A 25,649-nucleotide genomic window follows, 5' to 3' on the forward strand; every position below is an offset into this window, starting at 1 on the left:
CGACCCTCACACTACAATCTCCACGGTAAACTTAAATTCTTAAATAAGTGAGTCGTGACCTAGTACTGTCCATTGACGCAACAACAAAAACTGATAAGGCGATACTTTAATAGGTCAGTTCTTGATTTAACGTCATCGAATACTAATAAACTCAATTATACTCAATACAAGTAACAATGCGCGTTTCCCCAAAAAAAAAAACGGGTTTTCATTACGCAACCATAATTATTTCCGTCCACAAAAGGTGTACCGATCTACGAATAGCGCTTTACTAACTCTGGGACCGGCGTTGTAATTGAAACTCGGCTTCCTTGTTCCTAAGGGCTCACCGATCTTTTGTCCCTCACGAAAATATTTCGCCATAAAACTGCCCTATTTACATTGAAGCTTCCTCTTTAACAAAAGACATCTGTTAATTGCATAACGGTGAACGAATTCACCGTAATTTCGTACAATGTTTTTATTTATTTATGTATTTATCTATATATATATAAAAATGAATTGCTGTTCGTTAGTCTCGCTAAAACTCGAGAACGGCTGGACCGATTTGGCTAATTTTGGTCTTGAATTGTTTGTGGAAGTCCCGGGAAGGTTTAAAAGGCAGATAAATGATATGAAAATTCTCGGAATTAAATAAAAATAACAATTTTGTTTTTCCTTTGATGCGTCCCCCGTCGGACGCATTCCTTTTGTTTGTTTGAAGTTTATTTTATGCAAAAGTTTAGGTCTTTTATTTATCGATAGAAGCACTACGAAGTCTGCCGGGTCAGCTAGTTTATATATATTTTTAACGTGTTTTTTTGGTATTTTTCTTTGATTGTGTGTATGACTCGATGCGGGTATTACCCGTTTTGTTGGAACTAGTGGTCGCCCAGTAGTGGTTGGAATTTCCCATAATTAATTTAAATTATAAGTTTGAACATTATTAAATGTTAAATTGAGAATGTCCGTGCCACGTTAACCGTCCGTTCATTATAATATTGTAAAATTATAAATTTAATTTTATCTATTGCATGTATTTTTTGCATATTTTTAGATATTATCGTGTAGTATGGTTATTTTTAATGTTAAATATACTTACGAAATGTGCGTGCAATGACTTTCTCCGCATCGCCTTTGGTTGATTTAATAGAGAATGCATTAAGTCTATGAATGTTTTGAATCACTTTTGCTCATTATCTAAACAATATACAAAAGCATCCATCAAATCGTAATGTATATTATTGGCTATATTTTATAGGTCACGCTTTCAAGTTAATTAAAAATCTCTTATGATTTTGACAAACACTTTTCGGCGAAACTCTTATTAGGTTTCAGAAATAAATAAAATAAGTTCCAGACGAACATATGAAATTGTCTTTTAATCACATCTATGCCTCGCGGTAAACACAAGAAAGCAAGTTAATATCGTCGCATGAAAACTAATTACAAAGTAGATGAATGAATAGTGAAAACACTTAATCAAACTTGTGAAGCGAACAAATTTATTCTAATTATCACTTGTGTTTTAATGGTTAATTAAGTTTATTTGAAATAATTCAAGATTTTTTTTAACTATTTTTTTTCAATGAATTATTCTTCACTACATAGTTTATAACAAAGTCGCTTTCTCTGTCCCTATATCTGTCTGTCCCTATGTATGCTTAAATCTTTAAAACTACGCAACGGATTTTGATGCAGTTTTTTTTAACAGATAGAGTGATTGAAGAGGAAGGTTTATATGTATTATAACATCCATTAAAGAGTGGAGAAATCCATAATAAATTACAGTTTCCGAAGCGAAGCGAGGGCGGGTCGCTAGTAGTCAATAAATCCTTAATAACTATCGATGTATGTTAAAAATATGTTTCTGCTATTTTTTTCCGCAAGTTCACTTGAGTTTAATAAAATACAAATACAAATGATAATTAAACTGACTATGGTTTTGGATGTAAAAATGGATCTTGTAAATATGCATATTTTTAAATTTGGTCATATTTAATATACATTTTGGTAATATATCCCGTAGTTTTTGCATAATTCTCGTAGTAACAAACATATTATAGTAAAAATAAGATTGTAATATCTTTGTTTTCGATTCAAGCTAGAATTCTATTAAGAAATTAATAAATTTCAAAAACTGTTTACAAAAACTGCGTTAAATTAAGTTTCCAACTTTAGTTATATAAGTCAAGGACGTCTGGGAAAGTAGACAAGTATCAAAGCCGCCGATTTTGATTAATTTTCTTTTTCGGTTTGATTTAATTGTTTTATGGTTTTTATATGAATTAAAGTAAGAATTCAATCCAACCTCAAGACGGTCGTGCTTGCTCCAGGTCCGTAACGAAATTGTTTCAAGTACCGCGACCAACTAACAACAGAAATATGCAAATTGTTCTGGAAACTTCAAGCTGATGTCTCAAGTTAGACGTTGTACACGATTTGATGTAAATTATGCCTAAGCACTTTTCAGATTCCAAATTTAATTTTGTTATTGTCCGTATTAATCTAAAAACGATACGATATTTATCTCTCACTAGCTCACCCGGCACACTTCGTAGTGCCTCAATCGATAAAAGAACTAAAAGGAATCCCTCCGACGAGGGATACATCAAAGGAAAAACAAAATTGTTATTTTTATTTAATTCCGAGCATTTTCATTCATTTATCTACCTTTTAAACCTTCTCTGGACTTCCATAAATAATTCAAGACCAAAATTAGCCAAATCGGTCCAGCCGTTCTCGAGTTTTAGCGAGACTAACGAACAGCAATAAATTTTTAATGATATAGATTATTCAGATTAATCTTGTGCTTCGTAACTCAATAATCTCCAATCGTGTAATGTTATATCACACCTTTAGAATTATAGAGGACCAACCAAAAAAATGTGTTTTTTTGGAAAACATCGGATAAATTTCTCAAACCGAAAAGACGTAGGAGAAAGGGGAGTGAAAGAGGCCGATGGATAAGTTTGTCCCTTTATAAGCTACTTTTAGTCATTTGATTATTAAGAGTCGCTGAAAAGGGTCGTTATGCTAGATATAGATAGATCTAGGATTATTGTGATATCTACTGTACATAGTAAATGTTTAATTTGGGTATTGCTAGTACTTATTTTTTTGATTGACACATTCTGTTCTATAGAACATTGATGATATATTTCCGTCTATTTCTGCCGTGAAGCAGTAATTCGTTTCGGCTTGAAGGGCGGGGCAGCCGTTGTAACTATACTTGAGACCTTAGCACTTATATCTCAAGGTGGGTGGCGCATTTACGTTGTGGATGTCTATGGGCTCCAGTAACCACTTAACACTAGGTGGGCTGTGAGCTCGTCCACCCATCTAAGCAATAAAAAAAAAAAAATGTATTGGAATGAGCTCCGCCTTAAATGATTACAACCTAGCTCATAGCCCATCAACCAGCTTGGAATTGTTGCTGCTTATACCCGTGCGGGCTTACAACTGCCCCTAATGATTGGTGATCTTAAAAATCCTCTCCATTCAAATAAAAGTGAAATTTAACTATGCGAATACGTTTTTACTCTTTAAAGTTCCATAATAAATATGACGTAAAATCGAAATGTCTATATTCATAATAAAATACCGATGTGAAACACCAACCTTCTCAAGATTTTAGTTGTGAGCCATTTGAAAATAAACTCTAGGTAGATGATCAAAAGATAGATTATACTGTTTTATTTGAGTGGCGATCGACTGTTCGGGCACTGATCCCCTTTATCCGAACGCGACCGCGAAATTATGATGAAATTCAATAATTCAGGACCCAGCATTTGTTATCTTCGATCTTTCTTTGGGACATTGAATATCTTCATTCTAGTTGCAGACGTTTAAGTGAGACAATGACAAAATCGATAAGGCAACTTTTAATTAATTTATTGCGTATTAGCTGACCCGGCAGACTTCGTAGTGCTTAATCGATAAATAAAAGACCTAAGCTTTTGTATAAAATAAATTTAAAACAAACAAAAGGAATCCGTCCGACGGGAGACACATCAAAGGAAAAACAAAATTGTTATTTTTATTTAGTTCCGAGCATTTTCATATTTATCTACCTTTTAAACCTTCTCTGGACTTCCACAAATAATTCAAGACCAAAATTAGCCAAACCGGTTCAGCCGTTCTCGAGTTTTAGCGAGACTAACGAACAGCAATTCATTTATATATATATAGATATATAGATACATAAAAATAATTCCTTTTATAACATAATGAATGTGGCATACGATGAAATCGCTTAGAGAATCAGTTGACTCCCTGTTTAATTATTTAAGGGTTCGTCTACTTTTTAAACGACTTCAATGCTTCTGTTCGGCTCTTTCGATAAAAAATACCAGTTTGAATTATAAAAGAGTAAAAAACGCTGGCAGCAAGGCGTTTTGTGAGCTCACACGGGTCGGTACCACCACCCTGCCTATTTCTGACGTGAAGCAGTAATGCGTCTCGGTTTGAAGGGTGGGGCAGCCGTTGTAACTATACTGAGACCTTAGAACTCATATCTCAAAGTGGGTGGCGGCATTTACGTAGTAGATGTCTATGTGCTCCGGGAACCACCTAACACCAGATGAGCTATGTGCTTGTATACCCAACTATGGAATAAAAAAACGGTTTGAAGGGCGGGGCAGCTGTTGTACTGTTAAAAGTGAGACCTTACAACTTATGTTTCAAGGTTGGTGGCCGCATTTACGATGTACATGTCTATGGGCTCCGATAACCACCTAACATCATGTGTCCAACTATCGAAGCAATAAATAAATAAAAACATTGTCGATGTAAACGTGAAAACTTCCCATCTAGATGCCTCTAGCCAACAACAACGGCCCATCGGCGTTGACTCCTCACTGTTGATGCTAAAATATCAAATCGAGTATGGTTTTCATGATAGTATAGTATAGATCAGTGATTCTCAACCACTGTTCCGCGGCACTTTTGTGTGCCGCGAAATTTCAAAAGTGTGCCGCCAAATTTTGCCAATATATAATGATGTTAATATTATTAAATTATATCAAATAATTTTTTTTTAATTATTAGCTTGTAATTAATCCCTTTTTAAACGTTTAAATATTATTAAAGCATATATTAGTTTATTTCGTATATTTAATGGTTTTTTATAAACGTTTTATGTAGTGTTTTAGAAAGTAAATAGTTTAAATCTTTTTCTTTGTGTGTCGCCAAATTTTAAAATCGTTTAATCTGTGTCGCCAAATTTTAAAATCGTTAAATATGTGCCGCAACAAATAAAAGGTTGAGAATCACTGGTATAGATAGTAGCCAGTTATAACATGAGCAGTATCGATGATTTCACTGCGGTTCTAACTTACGGTCGAGTTCGGTTAGTTAAATGCGTAAATAGCGGCGACGTCTGCTGCCGCGTACTTACGTACCACTGTGACTGACATGACATCGCGCGATCAGCGGAATCTGTGTTGCGTATGGATTTAACTTCGACCAATTTAAAACATCGAAGAAGTAGCTTATGCCTTATGACCGAGAATAATAAGACGTGGCAACAATAAGACAAGACGTGGTTTCGGCCAATAAAACTACCAAAATTCTCCAATTATTACCAAGAACAAGACCTGGCTGTATGGACTAAAGTCCTATGCCTTTCCGATTAGGGATAAATTAATATCATCATCATCATCAGCGGAATGTGTTTACGGAGCGTTAATCGTTAACGTGTCCCTTCAGGATGTAATTATTTATAACTCCGGTCTCGTCTGCGCGATTGGAACACATCGTCGCATACGCAAACTGATAATGTTTCCATTGAACGGCGACACCACGGGCGATCGTTTTGTATGCCAGAACGCGTACGGTTTGTCGTTCGTATGCGAAACATTAGGAGACACGCGAAACGTGTTTGATTCAAGGACGTCTCCGTTGGGAAGTTAGAAGCGGAGAAGCTACTTCCAGGTGTTTATCTTTTGAAAGTACTAAAAGAAAAAGAAGAAAAAAAAGATGTGTGGTGTCGCGGGACACCGGATAGGAACGAAGTTCCTTATTATAAAAATATTCATTTTAAGTTCTATTCGAGGTAACGTGCGAACTTATTGTGGTACACTTTATTCACGGTTGTTTGCATATAAGAGTTAGCGTATTGCGCAAACGAACGCTCTGAGATCGTGGTCAATGAATGACAAAAAAATATGTTATTTTTTGTACGTTATTACAAAGTTAAGTCGTACACTGTGTGCATTACTAATAAAAATCTTACGTTACGGACGTTTTTTCCCGGTTAGGGTACCGCTCCGCATCGTCCCATAAGGAACTTCGTTCCAACAACAAAAAAACCTATAGATATATCCAAAGTCAGAGCTTTAGTATCGTCAAAACCAAAACTTAACGGGCCTAAATTTATACACAAATATTTCCGGAATGCTGCTGTTACGAAAAACTTATTGACTTAATTGCGTATGTCCATCTTGTTCTAACGCTTATGCACACATAATGCATCGAATGATGACGCGCGCCCGAAAGACTCGCGGTCAGTACACTCGTGTGCGTCGGTGCGTCGCGACGTTTCGGCGGCGTCGTCTATACGCGACTGTACCCACGTGCGACGCGCGTACCCAAAATAAACGCGGCACGCGCACATCGTCGCGAGTTCATCGGAAGCCTTAAGTTATTATTAATTTCTCTTACGTTATGAAAATGGTCATATAGTCGGTTCCTTGCGGAAATCATTGTCGAAGCAAAACGGGATATGTGAAACACATCGATGTGCGAATAATCAAAAGCACGATTCGATCCCCCTTGTGTTCGATGGTAGTAATAATAGCGGAGGGGAGGCGGGTGGGTGGAGCGTGTGCACCCTCTCACGTAGGTACCTACTCCGTGAATGCACTTAGCCGATACCAATTGGGTCATTCCCACGCGGAAGTTTCATATTCCCCGAAATATTAATGAGCATTGCGAATCAATGGGAATATTGTTCTTTGTTGCTTTTTCAAACCTTTCGATTGAATTTAAATTCGATTTCGTAAATCATTGAATAGTCTTCAAATTGTTATAACTTCCGTATTGTAGTAATAATAATACAATAAGTTAATTAGGTAGTTATGTTTATTTGATTAAGAAAACCATAAAAGCTTACGATGCGCGTTTAAGATCGCAATTTTTATTGCCTTTTTATTGCCTTTATAGGCAGACGAGCATACGGCCCACCTGATGGTAAGTGGTCACCGTCGCTCATGGACGTCAGCAACGCCAGGGGCAGAGCCAAGCCGCTGCCTACGATAAGCAAGCTAATCGATCTCGGAGAACTTAAATAATTTGACGAAAACACCACAACGATTTCTTTGGACTGTCTTGAAGTAAAATCTTATTTTTTATTATTAGATACTAATAATAATAATAATATTCTATTATCTACTAGCCCTTCATTGTGTAGAGCGTTAAAATTTTCTTCGGAGGGGAAGTAGGGAGAGTCTTATTGTCAACACCTGTCGGACGCGGTGGTTGCTTGAAGACGGAACGAACGCAGTCGCGACTTGTGCGTCTTCAAAACATCTGCTGGTTCGCGCCAAGCCTAACGTGTTCTAACAATAACCGTTATTTTAGTTTTTTATTTAAAAAAACAACAATCCCGTTATTTTTATTTTTCTGTTAAATCGAATATTGGTTTAAATAGATCTATATAGAAAAAGGTAACGATACATGTGTTTATTGTTTTGAGTGTTCATATACCAAGTTTACATTTATGAGTGGTATTAACGACGTATTGCGACTGAATAGATTATAAAACAATTTTGTTTGAGACTCAAAATTGTTTTAACAAAAACAATTGCAGATTACGTTCGAACGGTAGTACCTACATATAGACAGCGCGTTTCACATGTTAGTGTTTCAAGTGTAGACTTTTTGTTGAAAAACATTCTGAATGTCGATAAACGACTATCAATGGTGTTTTTGTTGTGTTTCGTATGAACTTAAGATTAAAATAATTTTGTTTCTGAACATGTGATAAACAGTGAACAGTGATTAAAAATGCTCGGTTTTATGACATCGGATTTCGGTTACCAAAATCGATTGACCCTCATCCAGCAATTGATCGACTGTGGTGATGTTTTATTGGGAAAGGAGTACTGTGGTATGTGTCGATTCTGATCTTTTTTTTTTCTCTTCTATCGAAAGCAAACGACAGAAAATTGCCATTACGATCTCTTTTTTTTTGCGTTAATGGGTGGACGAGCTCACAGCCCACCTGGTGTTAAGTGGCTACTGGAGCCCATAGACATCTACAACGTAAATGCACCACCCATCTTGAGATATAAGTTCTAAGGTCTCAGTATAGTTACAACGGCTGCCCCGACCTTCAAGTCGATACGCATTACTGCTTTACGGCAGAAATAGGCAGGGTGGTGGTACCTACCCGTGCGGACTCACAAGAGGTCCTACCACCAGTAATTACGCAAATTAAAATTTTGCGGGTTTGATTTTTATTACACGATGTTATTCCTTCACCGTGGAAGTCAATCGTGAACATTTGTTGAGTACGTATTTCATTAGAAAAATTGGTACCCGCCTGCGGGATTCGAACACCGGTGCATCGCTCAACACGAATGCACCGGACGTCTTATCCTTTAGCCCACGACGACTTCATCGTATGTTTCAAGGTGAGCAGAGCGACCTTCACGTCGTCTAGTCAAAATAATAAAATATGTACATACTTTCTATATTTTATTGTATTTGAGTCGTAGAATTGAAAGCCTACATAATTCATTGTGGACATTCTGATTAGGATAGATATGATGATGGTGATGATATGATGAAAAAAGTGTACACCCTCTGCTAGCCACCTAGCACTAGCTGGTCTACTAGAAGTCAGTTGTGAAAACAATCCTGTATGTATTATTGTAAATAAAACTCTAGAATGTTCTCCCTCTTCCGGTATTTTCCCGGGCAGCTTCCTCGAAACTTAGCTTTAGGAGAGTATGTATCGTTAGGAAGTGCTGCGACTGTATCCGGAATTACCGTATTACTCATTGGCTTCGTACGAGACAACACGACACCATAATGAGTGTCATAGTTCAGTATCAAAAATATAGTTTAAAAACTTAAAAAAAAACGCATTCGTAACATGTCTAATTAAAAATTTAAATTTTACTTATATGTACCTCGGTGATCCGGGTCAGGATATTCGGTGAAATTAATAAGATTATTTTAGTATCATCAGCTCTTGAGACGTGTACAAGTTTTCAAGTCGTCAATCGGACATTTTGAAGTTGGCTAAAATTTTAATAAATTTTTTTTTATATTTACTAACGATCACGCCACGTTAACTGGTCCCGTGATAAGTTCGTAAAGAACTTGTGTTACAGGTACCAGATAACGGAAATAAATGTAAGATTTTTATTATACACATACATATATTTAATATACATCCGTAACCCTGGAAAAGACATTTATATTTATCATACAAATATCTTTCCTTGGCGGGATTCGAACCCGCGACCCCCTTGTGTAGTGACCATGTCACTTACCACTACACCAGACGGCCGTTAATACATTTGCATTACAATTGCCTTGAAAGATCCTGCAACATAGATAAATAGATATGTCAACAAGCTATTTATTGCCTTGTTGAACAGCGTATTCGCGTATTACGAATAAGTAGGACGGGAAGTGAAAAATAACAAAACTGGGTTTTTTTTTTTTTTCAAAATAAAAATATAACTGTTTATTTCGTTTGAACACCTTCACCTTTTTGTTTTTATTATTATTATTATTATTATTGCTTTTGTTTTAGTTCGAAATTGTAGTTATTATTTTTATTTAATTCTAGTATAAGTGAAATGTTAATGCAGTGTAATGAAGGGTAATATGGATGCAAAATCTGAAGTAAATGAAATAAATAAAAAAATACAATTACGTTTACTCGCACCAATTCAATAGTTTTAAGTCCAGTTTAAAAAATAAATAAAATTACTACTAGAAAGAAAAGAAAAACGATATTATCATTAAATTTTAAAGCAAAAAAACTCATAAAGTCGTTAAAAATAATATAAAACATATATTTGACTTAAACACCACTAATCCTCAATTAATTTGAATAACTTTATTTTAGTAATAAAAAAAAGAACTGTTTAAGTTTGTATTGGGGAATGCACAGAGCAAGGTTCCGTAGACAGGAGGATCACTGACGAGTGAAATTCAGAATAAGACATTGGACAATAAAGTTCCGTCTAAAAGATCTTTTTTTTTCCGAAATCTTCAACGCATTCGACAAGTTCGATTATAACGGTGATCGAAGCTTGGAAAGCCCAAAAACACCGAGAGTAGGTTAGGCTTGGAAAAGCTCGACGCGGGGCAACACTTTTACTGCTTTAGAATTGTTATCAGTAAAGTTTTTCTTTAAAATAAAATGAAAGCGCATTTAAAGAAAAATAATGCTTTAAGAATGCTTTATTGTACATCAAAATAAACAAAATGCAAAATATTAAATACAAAAAAAGTACAATAGGCGCTTTTATCGCTATGAATGATCTCTTCCAGATAATTCCATCACATGTACAAGAATCTATTTAGGAAATAAATTAACCGCGGTGTATTTATGGATTGAAAAAAAAAATTATATTATTTATAAATATGAACTATAAATAAAAAAGAACGAATAATAATTCTATTCTAATGAATTTCTAATTCTATCCCTATGTTTGGCCACGGAACCCTAATGAAACCAGATAATATGTTATTTTATAAATTAAATATCATTTATTTTTTAATATATTTTAACCATGTTTATTACGTGCTTTGCAATATTTATAACGCGACGCTACAACCGCATATTTTAAGTTAAAAAAATAATAAATAAAAAAATAATTTTTTTAATGTTCAATATAATACTTAGATAATCTTCTTGTTGATTTTTTATTTTTTTTATTTTGTGAATCTGTTTAAAATTTATATTTTGTATTCATAATATAATGAAATTTCATACTATAATGTAAGTCAACAACATTAGTATTTCACTACTTCACTTGTGTAAATTGTGTTATATAGCTTTAGGTACAAGGTTACCTGAAAGTAGGAAGAGACCTCTTAAAGTACACACAACACATTCATTGTCGTTTAAATGCTGCCAACAAATAACACATGTTTTAATAAAAAAAAATAAAAAAATTCAGGTGTATAATTTTAAATGAATAACTGTTGTTTAGTACTTATATACACTGTTTGTTTCTAAGTGCTGCGATTCCATACGCAAAACTCGATTAAAAATTAATCGTATAATAATATAATATACATATAAATATATATAAATTCGATTAAGATCGGTCGTGCTATATAAGCAATCAATAGCGAAAACTAAAATAACATTAACAAGGATTAAATCAATAAAACAGTCCATAAAGTTCATAAATTGCATTAAAAATAGTCTTTTATAAAAACCCGTATTTATTTAGTGAATTTGTATTGTACCAAGAACAGCTTAGCTATGTGATCAGTTGGTATTAATAAATATTGCCTTTATTATATGGTACAATATACGTAATATATTCATAAAATTTATTGTTGTTATCGGAACTTTCCGTTTTCGTTCAATACTGAGGGCGTCCCTGCGATTAATTGAAATGTTTTGGATAAAATTTAAACTACAGTACAGTTATTTTGTCCGTGCAGTTTCGAGTCATAAAAAATCGGAGCTGTGCAGCGAATATTTCGCTCTCTCTTCAACTCACGAGCCTTATAGTGATGCTTTTTTTTTTTTTTCCTACCTATGCTGATAGCCTTGAGAGGCTATTTCAGCTTCACCCTAACGTGTGTAGGTGAGCTCACGGGGCTCAAACCGGAGAGTTGCTAACACTGACTCTAGCAAGAGCAGTGCTTCGCAGAATCTACCACCGGATCGGAAACGCGACCCACTGAGAAGATCCGGCGAGAAACTCAGTGGGCTGTGTCTAGGGGTTAATTCGCTCGTCGAGCCCTTCGTCGCAAGCGACGGGTTCGACGAGGACGGTGACCGGTGCTTGTGGTGCCTAAAAGCACCGTTAATGGATCGGGAGGATCCGTAATGACGTGCTTTGGCGACGTCGACTGTTTACCATTCGGTCTACAAGATCGGGTATGGGATAGTGATGCGCATTATTGTTGTCGATAAGCGCTTATAGTTATAGTTATATTATAGTGTAGGAAAATATTTTATTATACATCAGTAAATGATCCATGCTTACACAATAATAGATTTAATCGATACAATTGTTCTTAAATTTTTTGTTACGAAGCATTTAAAAAAAATTATAACGATATAATATATCACATTTATTTAAGAACTGGCGGCCCGCCCCGGCTCCGCTCGGGTCTTTAACAAAAATTTCAACGATATTTGACGCTGTTTTTTTTTTTTAAATAAAAGAACACTTATAGTAGTAAGACATATGCTGTCCCGACACTTTTTGTAAATAATAGGTAATGAGTTCTACAAAGTCGTAGTACATTATTTTATTTTATCATCAATAGTTTTCGCAGGGCACGCGACGTAAAGAATATTTTAGGTAATTTTTTTACACCTTGGGTTATATTATTAGAGTTTTAGTAAGGATCCCTATTTTTTTCAAAAATGATTATAGATATATATCACTCGGGAATAGTGTAGCTTCCAAACAGTGAAAGAATTTTTCAAATCGATTCAGTAGTTTCGGAGCTTACTCATTTCCTTTTTATAATATTAGTATAGATGTGTACTATTGCTCAATAGTCCCGACTTGTTCCTTCGGTACCACCTGCTTACTCGAATGCCAGGAGCAAGCAATGTGAGCTATCTTAGATCGCTTCGCTGTATATTTTTAGCATTCCCCGACTTTGGATCCTCAGAGTAGTGAAGTAGGATCGTCCTAAAAGCCTTAGAAAGACCCTTATTTGACGAATTATGAAGTACTTCCATACTTGCCATACTTCGGTTTAAGTCTTATCGGAAAGATTAACAGGAAACTATGATGTCATAAGTGGGTGATCAGCTGTTTAGTACCCGACCTCTATATCGTTGACATGTAGACTTACTAGACAGTGTTGTTGATACATTAAGGAATTGACCGCTCTATCCCTAGCGGGCTTGTGATTAATTGGATTCAAATGACACTTAGACATATTACGCGGAACATGGGGATCGGTAGCGCAGAAAACCGTTTGAATTATGAGTTGAAACGGGTTGCAAGAAAGACCTTATTTGTCCGTTCACATATTGGTTAGACGATTTCTTTTAAACCTAATCTAGAAGCTCCGTATGTACACTTGTCTAGAAAAAAAAGCAAAAAATAATAAGATTAATAACACATCTTTTTTAAATCTATATTTTGTAAAGTTTTAATATCTACAAAATATGTACTTGTATAATCTGTCTAGAAAAAAAAAAAAACAAAAAATAATAAGATTAATAACATCTTTTTTTAAATCTATATTTTGTAAAGTTTTAATATCTACAAAATATGTTCTTGTATAATGCAGCCGGCGACGGTATTGTGACAATGTATAATGTGTGTATAACGAAGACATTGTTGTATAAACATTTACTTTAAATAAATTTCAACCAAATGAAAGCGTATTTCTTACGTCCGAAAGTCGATTTTCAAATTGCACTCATATAATAAGTTGGACATTTGCACACGTCGATCTTATCTTATATAATTTATTATTGCATTGTTTCAGCTCTCGGAAAATGAACTTTAATTAGAATAGTTTTCAGTTCTTAATATGTTTTTTTTTTTGTATTCCAATTTATTGCGTAATAAATGTAAATTGTTTATTGATTGGTAAATGACCTTCGAGTACAAAGACCCATCTCTTATTTGTTCCTTACTGTTCTTCAAGGTTCGGGACTGGATTATACGTACCCTGTTGGTAGGTACCACCACCCTGCCGGTAGGTACCACCACCCTGTCTTACTGGTGGTAGGACCTCTTGTGAGTCCGCACGAGTAAGTACCACCACCCTGCCTATTTCTGCCGTGAAGCAGCAATATGTTTCAACTTGAAGGGTGAGGCAGCCGTTGTAACTATTAAGGTCTTATGTTTCAAGGTGGGTGGCGCATTTACGTTGTAGATGTCTATAGGCTCCAGTAACCACTTAACACCAGGTGGGCTGTGAGATCGTCCATCCATCTAAGCATTAAAAAATATATACAGAATATAATGTGATATCTATATACCTTATGAATATAGTCTAATGCCATTAATATAAGGTTTTCTTGTTCGCGGCTGTTTTAACCGGTTAGCATCTGACCTTTTTTTATCGTGAGCTCCCTTATCTGTGGTATTTTACTGAACGCAATCCTTACTGTTCTTTAGATACACGTCTGATAAATATATCGCTTCGTTAGTATCCCATTACGAGAGTGGGAGTATTGGGATATCGAATATCCTTATTTTATCGGAATCATGGTGCAATGGTATCTCATGCGCGTCGTCTAGAGTCGTAGGTTCGAAACTGCGGATGAACCGTTACGTCTTTAATTGTCAGAAGGATAAAAGGTGCATTTAAAATGAAGTGGTGTTATTAAAGTGTGTTATTGTGTTCTATTAAATAAAATAAAACACATTTTGGTTCCTCGTGTTTCCTTCCATAAATGATCAGTAATTTAATTTTTTTTTTCTTACCTAATCGTTGGTAGTCTAAGGGACTATTCTAACCACTACTCACGGACCGGTAGTTGAGCTGACGAATTCAATCTGAGAGAATTGCTAACGCTGACCCTAGTGCTTTGCTGAATCTACTACCGGATCAGAAAAGCGACCCGCTGAAACGATCCAACGAGAAACACAGTCATTTGTTTATGGGCTAGTTCGTATTTCAAACTCTTGGTCGTAATCTACAAGTTTGACGAGGTCAGGGACCGGTCCGGGGGATCCTACAAAGCAAAATGGTTCTAGATATGACAAGCCAGAGAGGCTCGTGCTTGTTGCTTTTTTTTTCCTATGATGATATCCTTGAGAAGCTATACCAGATTTACCCTAACGGGTAGGTGAGCTCTCAGGGCTCAAACCGGAGGTGTTGCTAACATTGGCCCTAGCAAGAGCAGTGCTTCGCAGAATCTACCACCGGATCGGAATCGCGACCCACTGAGAAGATCCAGCAAGAAACTCAGTTGGGCTAGCTTGTTGCATGAAGACCGATATTCTGTGTGGGGGAAAGTGGTCGTACCGCTTTAGTAATAAAACCATTAAAATTGCTCCGCAGCTTTTATAGCAACACAAAGAGCAAGAGGTTTGTTAGGAGACCAAAAATACTTCGAAGAAAGGTCTTCTCTCTCTGTGTGTCATTCAGTGCAATAAATAAATGGGTTTCAACAATTGTTTTACTTCTTTACAAGCGTGTACACATTTGTTATTATTTCATTATTTTGTATTTGTCTTTGTTGTGTATTTGTTGTTGACAATAGTGATTTATTCTATGGGACACATCGAGTCACGCTGTGAGCGTGTCGAGGAAATGAGTTTGTTTCAATGATTTGAGTTGTAACGAATTGTTTTGTTTGTGAGAGCACTTTAAAAATACAATCATCTTTTTCTTCACCTTATCACCCACTAGGTGAGGTAGGCACGGCTAACGGTTTTAACCGTAGGCAGCGGCTTGACTCTGCCCCTGGTATTGCTGAAGTCTATGGGCGACGGTATCCACTTACCATCATCATCATCATCATCATCATCTTAGGCCTTACAGCCCAGGGTGGGCCTTAGCCTGGTCCTGTATATCTCTCCAGACTGCTCTGTTCAGAGCTTTCTCCTTCCAGTTCCTAACACCGATATCTTTTAGGTCGTGCTCTACGCCATCTAACCATCGGCTGGGCTTCGACTTACCATCAGGTGGATCGTATTCTCGTCTGCCTACAAGGGCAATAAAAAAAAAATTCTCTTCAATTCTCTTCTATCAGACGTCAGCTCAACACTCACTCCTCTCTCTCTCTCTCTCTCTTCATATCGTTAGTCACACACTTCATCCATGTCTTCTTCGGTCGACCTCTTCGCCCTCTATCTTGCACTACCCTTTCCGTACATCTCCTAGTCACATGCATCTTCTCTCTACGCAACACATGTCCATTCCACGCGAACCGTTTTAAAAACCTCTTTAAAAATACAATAAATACATCAATTTTGTATTGTGTCGTCACAATTATAAATGTTGGGATAGAAGATGCATTCGTATGCGTGTGCAGTATTATTGAGGATGGCTGTATACGCATACATAATATGTAGGCGATAAAGCGGTATCTGAGTATAATGGTGGTTCCTACCATCCCGCCCTGCTAGGAACCATCATCCTATTTCTGCAGTGAAGTATTCATGGGCTCCGATTTGCAATGCATAAACAATCGCTCTACAGTGTGCTTAGTGTGAGTTTTTTAATAGCGTAAAAGTTAACTCAATTTTGTATGCAGTTGGAACAGCGCCCCTAGCGGCAAACGTAGGCAAACGATCCGATTCCATACAAATATGCGCTAACTTTTACGCTATCGAGAACGTTAAAAAACTCGCACTAAGCACACAGTTACAATTCGTTCTTCGGTCTCACGTCTCAAGGTGCGTAGCGACACAATACCATCGAAATTAATGGAAAAAGGGGTTTTCGTTTATATTCATGATGTTTTGCTCACAGAAGCTTGTTAGGTACGTGTTTCTCTTATTTTATTTATTTATTAGGCTCACAATACACATCACAAGCTTAAAATATACATAAAAAACACAAGTAAAAAGAAACAATCTAGCTTGCAACATAAGTTATTCTTAGGCCACGACGATTATACAACCTATAGATACCCAGAGCCCAAATGTCAAATGCTTTTAACAAGAACTAGTGGTCCCGCAATAGTCGAAATTCGACTATAATAATTTAAATTATAAGTTTGAACATTATTAAGGTTCTATTGTCAAAAACTATTATACTTACTTCTATAATCGCAGATTTCGCCAAGACTACACAATAGACAAATAATATTAAACATAAACATTACTAACCTATTCGCAATTTGACCACAGACTATGCAATAACAAAAGCTTGACAATAAATAAAGAGTATATATATAGGCATGTGTGTGTGTGTGTGTCAAATACATGGTAGTGTGTTTAATGTTTTTTTAATTGATTTAATGTATTATAAATACACAATTAAAAATAAATTAGCATTCTGCACTCCTTCTCTATATTCTCTATAAGTATAGGAAATTTCATACTCCTCCATCCGCGCAATTTTCGTAAAAAGGGGTACAACAAAGTTTTTGCTTCACGTATTAATATATAGATACATGCTCAGACTGACGATTAAACCTCGGTCGCGGAGGTACAGAGGCTACCCTAACCACTAGACCGAATCTTTAGGCGATTATAAGGCTACCTTCCTGTAAATAGGGTCCAGAGAATGTCAGAACTTAGCCACAGCGCGCCGGTCGCCGTGACGGCGTGACATGCGTCTCGTCATTTGTCACGCATGAATTTCCCATTGTGCGGTCCGTAATGTCAAGTAAATTGTTCACGTAATGAATGAGCTTGCCTCATTATAAGTGTACGGTTGTTTTTATATTCAATTTGAAATTCTTAATAAAAAAAATTTCGTAGCTGATGATGATCGAGAACAAATGGTTGAGGCGTAAGCATTAGTTAGGACGAGATCGCCTGTCTAATCGGAGGATATATGTAGATAAGCGGCGGCTTGGCTTTGCCCCTGGCATTGCTGAAGTCCATGGGCGACGGTAACCACTCACCATCAGGTGGGCCGTATCCTAGTCTGCCTACAAGAGCAATAAAAAAAAATTACACTAAATGGTAATGCATCAAAAATATTAACTACCTAAATTACTAGCGTCATCTCTGATTTCATTGTCGTATCAATCTTGTGAGAGCTGTCGTAGTCGTCAGGCAGTATCATTGCTGTGGCTAGATGTTATGCGCTTAACGCGCGGTATATCATCTGTGATACGTTGATGGTATTATGACGTAAACCTTCCCTAAATTGCCAACGACAAATGAGTCAAGTTCATGATAATCAATTTAATAATGCGAAGAATAAAAACACGCAAAGAAACGTTTAATTTAAAATTTTAAATAAGAAGATTGATAAAGAAGATAAATAAAGATTTTTTTGTGTTTATTTTAGGATTTATGTCGCTTCGCATTTCCTCTACTTTCGTCTGTGTAATCACATATAAACGGGTGTTGTATCTCGATCATATGGCCATCATAACAGTGACTATAACCCTTTTCTGCTTCGGATGAATACTGGTATAATTTTATTAAATAAACAGAAGTAAAAATTACACTTGTAATGTACGGTGAGAATACACAAATTAAACATGTGTATAGACATGTGGTGGTGTACTATTTGAATGAGCCATTCACGGTGTAAACAAGTAACCGTAGGAAACCAGGATTAGAACCAACTTAAATAAAACAAAACAGTTAAATACCGATTTCTTCTTTGTTTATCACTTGTTCTTTTTTTAATTGCTACCCGCTGACGAGCTTTTTAATGTTATCAATAAATTATTTTTGGTAATATGTAGTCACTTATTTTATATTATTATTTACAACAAAGGAGCTATGACATATCCTTCTTCAAACGAGGCTTGTGGAGAGTACTTAACGGTAGGCAACGGTTTGGCTCTACCTCATCGCATTGCTGAAGTCCATGGGCGACGGTAACCACTCACCATCAGGTGGGCTATATGCTCGTCTGCCTATAAGGGCAATAAAAATATAATAATAAAACGTTTGACATAAAATTGATATGAATATCGAGGTATCTGTTGTTATAGTTGAATTTCCATGGCCGAGTGAACAATAGGAACCGATTTGGCCAATTTTTTTTTCGTGTTCATAAAAGTATAAGTAATAAGAATTTTATGGCGAAGAAAATAATTAACAGGCAGATTTATTGAAACTTGTAAAGGTCACTGAACTTTTATTTCGGAACAGTTAGTTTTAAAATATCGGAAATAGTATATTAACTGTGTATAAACATAACGCAGCTAAAAACGCCATCGCGAATGTGTTTAGTCTGTACATGTTTGTATAGGACGGCGTGTCTGACCGCCAAGCGAGTTCACTGAGGTCTGTTCAGGCCGTATGCTCATTGGGTTATTATTGAAATTTTCTAGTGTCCAGTAGGGACAATCTTTCATAATCGTTTTTTTTATAAACTAATGCGTGTGCTCACGGCTTTAATATCAGATTATACGTATTATGAGCCCGTAGAAGTACGTGCTTTATTCGACTTATATTTGGTACGAAGTAGTCCTGTTTAAAGGGTGGAACAGACATTACATCAATGCGGTTGAAATTTGCACGCACTTTTTAATACGCTTTTATTAGCTTCAGACGTGTGTATGTTAGTATGTAACGGAATCTTTGAACATGATTTTGACCCCCTTCAAAAAGTCTGATTAACTCGAAATTCGGTATACTTATTAAGGACCGATGACAATTCAATATTAAAACAAAATTGAAAAAATAATAATTGAAAAAATTTAAATTCAACTAAAAAATTAAAAATAAATAATTATTTCAAAAAAAAACTTTTATAATAAAATAATTATTTTAAAAAATACGCTTTTATAGAAAGTCCAACTAAAAAATAGAAAATAAATTTTAATAAATTTGAGTTAAAAATAGTGTAGGAACAAATGATTTTATTGTAAAAAAGCGTGGGTGCTTTTCAGGATATTATCAAAATAACCATTCTACTCATATCTGTTCATGTATCATGCATACAAAAGCGCATATAAAAGCATATTTTGCGTATTTTATTAAATTTTTAGTTTTTATAAACTATTATTTATTTTTCTAATCGAGTGATGTCACCCTAGTAAAGTTCTAGTTTCGAAAACATCTTTGTAGACGCAGCTTTATGTCAGCTGCTAGTTGGTGGTCACACACGATTTTAACACAATATCGAACCACGTTCAATCCGTAGTTAGGAAATTAGTCGGGTTTTTTTTAAAAAATAAAACGCTCTAATTACTTTAGTTTTCATGTTAGCGATAATTGAAGGTATTTCCTTGTTTCGTTCTTGTTTGTAGAGAGTAATAATTGATAAATTACACAATGATAAAAAAATCAATATACATTAAGTACGTACGTCACATGTCCTTCTTCAAACGAGGCTTGTGGAGAGTATTAAACGGTAGGCAGCGGCTTAGCTCTGCCCCTGGCATTGCTGAAGTCCATGGGCGACGGTAACCACTCACCATCAGGTGGGCCGTATGCTCGTATGCCTACAAGGGCAATAAAAAATAAATAAATAAAAACGTCTAAAGTAAGTAAATGGAATTTAATAATTAAGGGTTTACTGTTACAAATTATAATAGTGAATCACGTTTTTCGTCCCTATTGCGAAACTCATGAGATTAGCCTTTTTATTAAAGCGAATTGCGCGCCATTTTCTGGTTACAAAAAGCGGCTGGTACAGTGATCTTGCCGCTTAGCTAGGAAGGGCGGATTTGGGGGGAGGAAATATTTTGTAACAGGTGCTCAAGCGCCCCTGGAAGAGCTCCAATAAAAAACCGTCATTAAAGTAACAATGCTAAAATGTCTTAAGTACCAAACCAATCGGCCAAATGATATCAGAGTTTATCAACAGGGCTTCGAAACAATAATTATGTAATTGCAGTAAATCAATATTATTAACAACTATCCGGTTTGTGATCAGCACGAAATTAGTAAATATATATGCAAAACGGTGAGCTGTTTTATTAATTATTAGTAAATTTAATAACAATAGTTCATGCTTAACACCGGGAGGGGCGTAGTTCGTTTGAGATATAATGCATTAAAAATATTTAAGAAAAACATTACACCATTCCTCCTGTCTTAAGACGTAAAGTGACCTAAGCATCAAAATATACAAGCGGAGAGTAAGCGGGTTCTAGAATGTTCGAATTTTTTTTAAAGTAACCTAACTCGACTACTCCACATTCTAACGGTTGAAAATTCTAGTTGTTTTTGTATTGCTAGACGAACATGTATAGAAATGAAATAATCTTAACGAATGCAGATAATTGTTATGCAAGTTTCATAACATCAATCGAACAAAACGCGAAAGATTCGAGAACGAAAAACTAATCGTATGTATAATGTGAACATTAAAATGCTAAAGTCGTAAAATGACTTTCATCTCTTCTTCAACGTTTCCGACTAATAAAGTCGTATAGCTGTTGTTTTTTAATTGCCCGATCTTGTTTGTTTGTTTTTTTTAATATATTTTTTTTAATATACTACTAGAACAGGGATCGGAGCGCATAAAATAAAACATCCACTGTTCCAAAATCCTCTGTTATAATAATAATAATAAAAAATTATTTAACACTTTTATTACGCCTTGCTCATTTTTTAGCCATCTTCCTTTTCACTGTCATTCTGTCTGTCATTATCTTCTCATTTCTTTCCGTTTTCTCTCACTCACATCCTAACGCTCCGTTCCACACTCTTTTCATATGTTCCGTTCTTACCAATCCTACACTACTATTATGTATTATAACTATAATTACTATCCCTTTTTAGGTTTGATTTTTAAGATCACGGTCGTTCGATATGTATGTCAGAGTTCCGAATTAAAAAAAATCCCTCTAAAATTTTCATCCGACTACCCCGAATATTTCCGGGATAAAAGTATTCGTTGTTTTAGGATATATTCTCTCGGCAATAAAGGATTCGCTTGACGGACGTTAGTTCTAAAATAAATAAACTATAATATGAACTTGAAGAAGCCCATTTGTTTTGAAATCGACCTTGAGTTTAAACGAAGGTTTTACATACAAAATAATGTTTTGAAGTCGTCGTGGCCTGAAGGATAAGAAAGAGGCCACGTGCATTCGTATCGAGGCGAATGTGCCGGTGTTCAATACCCATAGGCCATTTTTCCAACAATTTTTTTTTAATTGAATACGTATATAATAAATGTTCACGAATGATTTCCACGTTCAAGAAGAAACATTGTGTAATAAAAATCGAACCAGCAACATTAATTAATTACTAAAATAATAACTCATGGAAGGGCGTATTGTGAGCCCGTACTGGTAATACGTTTCGGTTTGAAGGAAACTAATAATATCTCAAGGCTGTGGATGTCTATGGACTCCGACAACCACTTAACATCAGGTGGGCCATGAGCTTATCCACATATCTAAGCAATAAGCAAAAAATCTATGAATGTTTTATTTAAGGCATGCAAAAAAAAGTTATTTATGATTACTACATTTCTCGATGGATTGAACAAGAATATTTCAAATGCACACCTGTAAATTTTGTGGCTTTCATTCGTCTCCGCAATCCTCGAGCCAGAGATAATTATGTCCGAGCTTTGTATTTAAAATGGAAAACACATCAAACAGGATGCGAATAATCCTCGTCGTATTTAATAATCTCGTTTTTGATATACGAGAATGGGTTGCGGTGGAATTTAGGCTTTTCGACTACGGTCACTTTATGTACGAGACGTGTCTTATGTGTGGCTATTTACCGAATGAAACTCTTCTTTTGAATGTGGTCAGTTAGGGAACTTTAAATTCGATTTTTTTTTATTTTTTTTTTATTGCTTAGTTGGGTGGACGGGCTCACAGCCCACCTGATGTTAAATGGTTACCGGAGCCCATAGACATCTACAACGTAAATGCGCCACCCACCTCGAGATATAAGTTCTAAGGTCTCAGTATAGTTACAACGGCTACCGGACCGAAACGCATTACTGCTTCACGGCGGAAATAGAAATATGAGAGATTTCTATACATATCGCTTTCAGTTAAAATTTATCAGGAATGGAATCTACCAACTGTTTACAAGCCGTGTTATACTGGACTTTAGTATATATATTTATTTATTCTTTATGCACAAAACAAAAGTTGTACACAGGCGGACTTAATGGCATGAGCATTCTCTTCCAGTCGACCATAGGGTGGTGCAGAGATAATGCATGGTAGGCACATTAACAAAAGAATAACAAACAACAACAAAAAACAAAAAAAGAACAAAATCAAAACAAAAATCTTCCTTAAAGTAACATCACAGTATTATAGAAAACACATAATGTTAAATATAGGTACTTATATTATAATTATTTTTAGCCATTCTTAACTATAATACTAAATTTTGTATTTTCATGTGTAATTATCTATCCACAACTTGCTCTGAAATATGGTTTTCTTGATTCTGCTGTACCTTATTACCAATACCAACCTCAACCAGTTCTTGATAATGGTCATGTTACGCTCTACTGGGACCGATCTATTATCACTGATAGGTATATTGTTGCCAATAATCCTGATATTGTGATAATAGATCGATCTGCGCGTCGAGCAGTGTTGGTTGATGTCACCATTCCTCATGACGAGAACCTCGTGAAGGCAGAAAAGGACGAATTAATAAAATATTTAGACCTGGCCCACGAGACTACCACCATGTGGCATGTTGATTCAACCATCATTGTTCCAATAGTTGTGTCGGTACACGGCTTGATAGCGAAAAGTTTCGATCAACACCTTAAGAAACTTTCGTTATCCAGTTGGGTTAAGGGCCTAATACAGAAAGCAGTTATCCTCGATACTGCACGCATTGTGGGGAGGTTTCTCACTTTGGAGTCCTAACCACTGGTGGCTTGTGTCGTAGACACCGCCATCAGCGTAAACCTATTTTAATATAGTGTTTTTAAAAAAAATGTATTTTTAATATCTTTTTTAAAAAATATTTTTTATTTTTATTTTTTTTTTATTGCCCTTGTAGGCAGACGAGCATACGGCCCACCTGATGGTGAGTGGTTACCGTCGCCCATGGACTTCAGCAATGCCAGGGGCAGAGCCAAGCCGCTGCCTACCGTTTAATACTCTCCACAAGCCTCGTTTGAAGAAGGACATGTATTTTTTTATTTATTTATTTGGGAAACAAACAGTACAATACAAACATACAATATTTTAAAAAAATATAGCTAAAACAATAACCAAATATGTTTCCACAATCAAAATCACATATAAGTAGACAGTGAACAAGAAGAGAAATTTAGAAATTTAAATTACAAAAAAACAAAAGCAACACAATACGCACATATAATTTTATACATTAACTCACACTACAAAACTACAACACTTATCGGGCCAAATCACCCTATAAACACTCCAAAACAGCTTTTCTATATGCTACAAGTGACAAGCAAAAGATGTCAGCATTAGAGAACTTAGCATCATACAACCTACAAGATCTACGGACAAAAGAGTTAGAAGCATATTTCGTTCGAGCCGTGGACATGTGGAAGGTCTGTTTAGAACGCGCGGAAATACGACTACATTTAAATGAAATTTTGGAAAGAAGATAGCTAGAATCAATCTCGTTATTTATTATTTTATATAAAAACATTTGATCCCTCAGTAGCCTGCGATCGACTAGAGAGACAAATTCTGTCGGTTCTGGAGAGTTAAAGCGACGACAATGGTATAAAAGATGCTTAAAAAAATTTTATGTTAAAAAAATTATGTAATTAATAAGATTTTAAATAAATATAAATAAATAATAATAATTGAAAAATAAAATAAATTAGTTTGGACTTTACTGTGGAATTTACTGTAACATTTAAATAGTCCCGGTGGATATGCATACTCTAGCGAGAAGCAGTCATGCGTTTCGCTTCGAAGGGTCGCTCGTCACTCGTTGTAAAATCCAATTAAGACTTTGAATTTATGTCTGGCGGCATGTCGAATGAATTCATATTGAATTGTGATGCTTTTAAAGCAAAGCAAAAAAATAATAATAATCGAACCCAAATCAAATCAACTCAATTTTTTTTTATTCAACATAAATGAAAGTACATACTTGTTGAACGTGAAAAGAACTACCGCCAATTCACAGCGGGCATGTCTTTTTTTTTAAATATACCTTATATTTTTTATTTTTTTTTATATATACTCTAAGTATCTGTCTATCTTGTCTCTACTTGTCTCTACTAATTCTATATCTATCAAAATCTACATAAATTATCAGACGTTTTATTTTGTATCGGAAACCGTTGTAAAATTATAGGTTCATGAATAGGTCCTTCAGCAGTCTGGCGCGAGTCACCGCTGTCTCGGGACGACGACCCTTCGGTCTCCGGGACTACGAACACCAGCCCGGGTCGTGACCGGGGAATCTGTTTGATTACCAAGAGACCTACCCGAACAAATGTTGATGTTATAATCTTGATGCGTCTTTGTGATTAGAAAAGTTAAGGATTTTTAAGTTTTGTCTTATATACGACTAGCTTTTTTTTTATTCCTACCTAAGCTGATAGCCTTGAGAGGCTATTTCAGCGGAACCTTAACTAGTAGGTGAGCTCACGGGGCTCAAACCTGACGACGTTGCTAACACGAACCCTAGCAAGAGCCGTGCTTCGCAGAATCTACCACCGGATCGGAAACGCGACCCACTGAGAAGATCCGGCGAGAAACTCAGTGGGCTGTGTCTGAGGGTTAATTTACTCGTCGAGCCCTTCGTCGCAAGCGACGGGTTCGACGAGAACGGTGACCGATGCTTGGGGTACCTAAAAGCACCGTTAGTGGATCGGGAGGATCCGAAATGACATGCTTGAGGCGACAACGACTAGCTATACACGTCCGTTTCGCTGGGCATTTAAAATTAACATTATGATTTCTCACCCCCACAAAGATTCTCATCATTAACGTCCCCCGCAAGTGGTGTAGGGAGTCC

The 25,649-nt window shown here is 35.8% G+C and overlaps 1 protein-coding gene across 6 annotated transcripts in view; it reads left to right on the forward strand.

Moving 5' to 3' along the window:
* lilli (AF4/FMR2 family member lilliputian) overlaps positions 1–25,649 on the forward strand; it is a 313,418-nt gene that overhangs the window by 267,240 nt on the left and 20,529 nt on the right. The gene's annotated exons all lie outside the window — the stretch shown is intronic.

The sequence above is a fragment of the Bombyx mandarina genome, chromosome A1 (genome assembly GCF_030267445.1).
Source record: "Bombyx mandarina strain Sakado chromosome A1, ASM3026744v2".
NCBI lineage: Eukaryota > Metazoa > Arthropoda > Insecta > Lepidoptera > Bombycidae > Bombyx > Bombyx mandarina.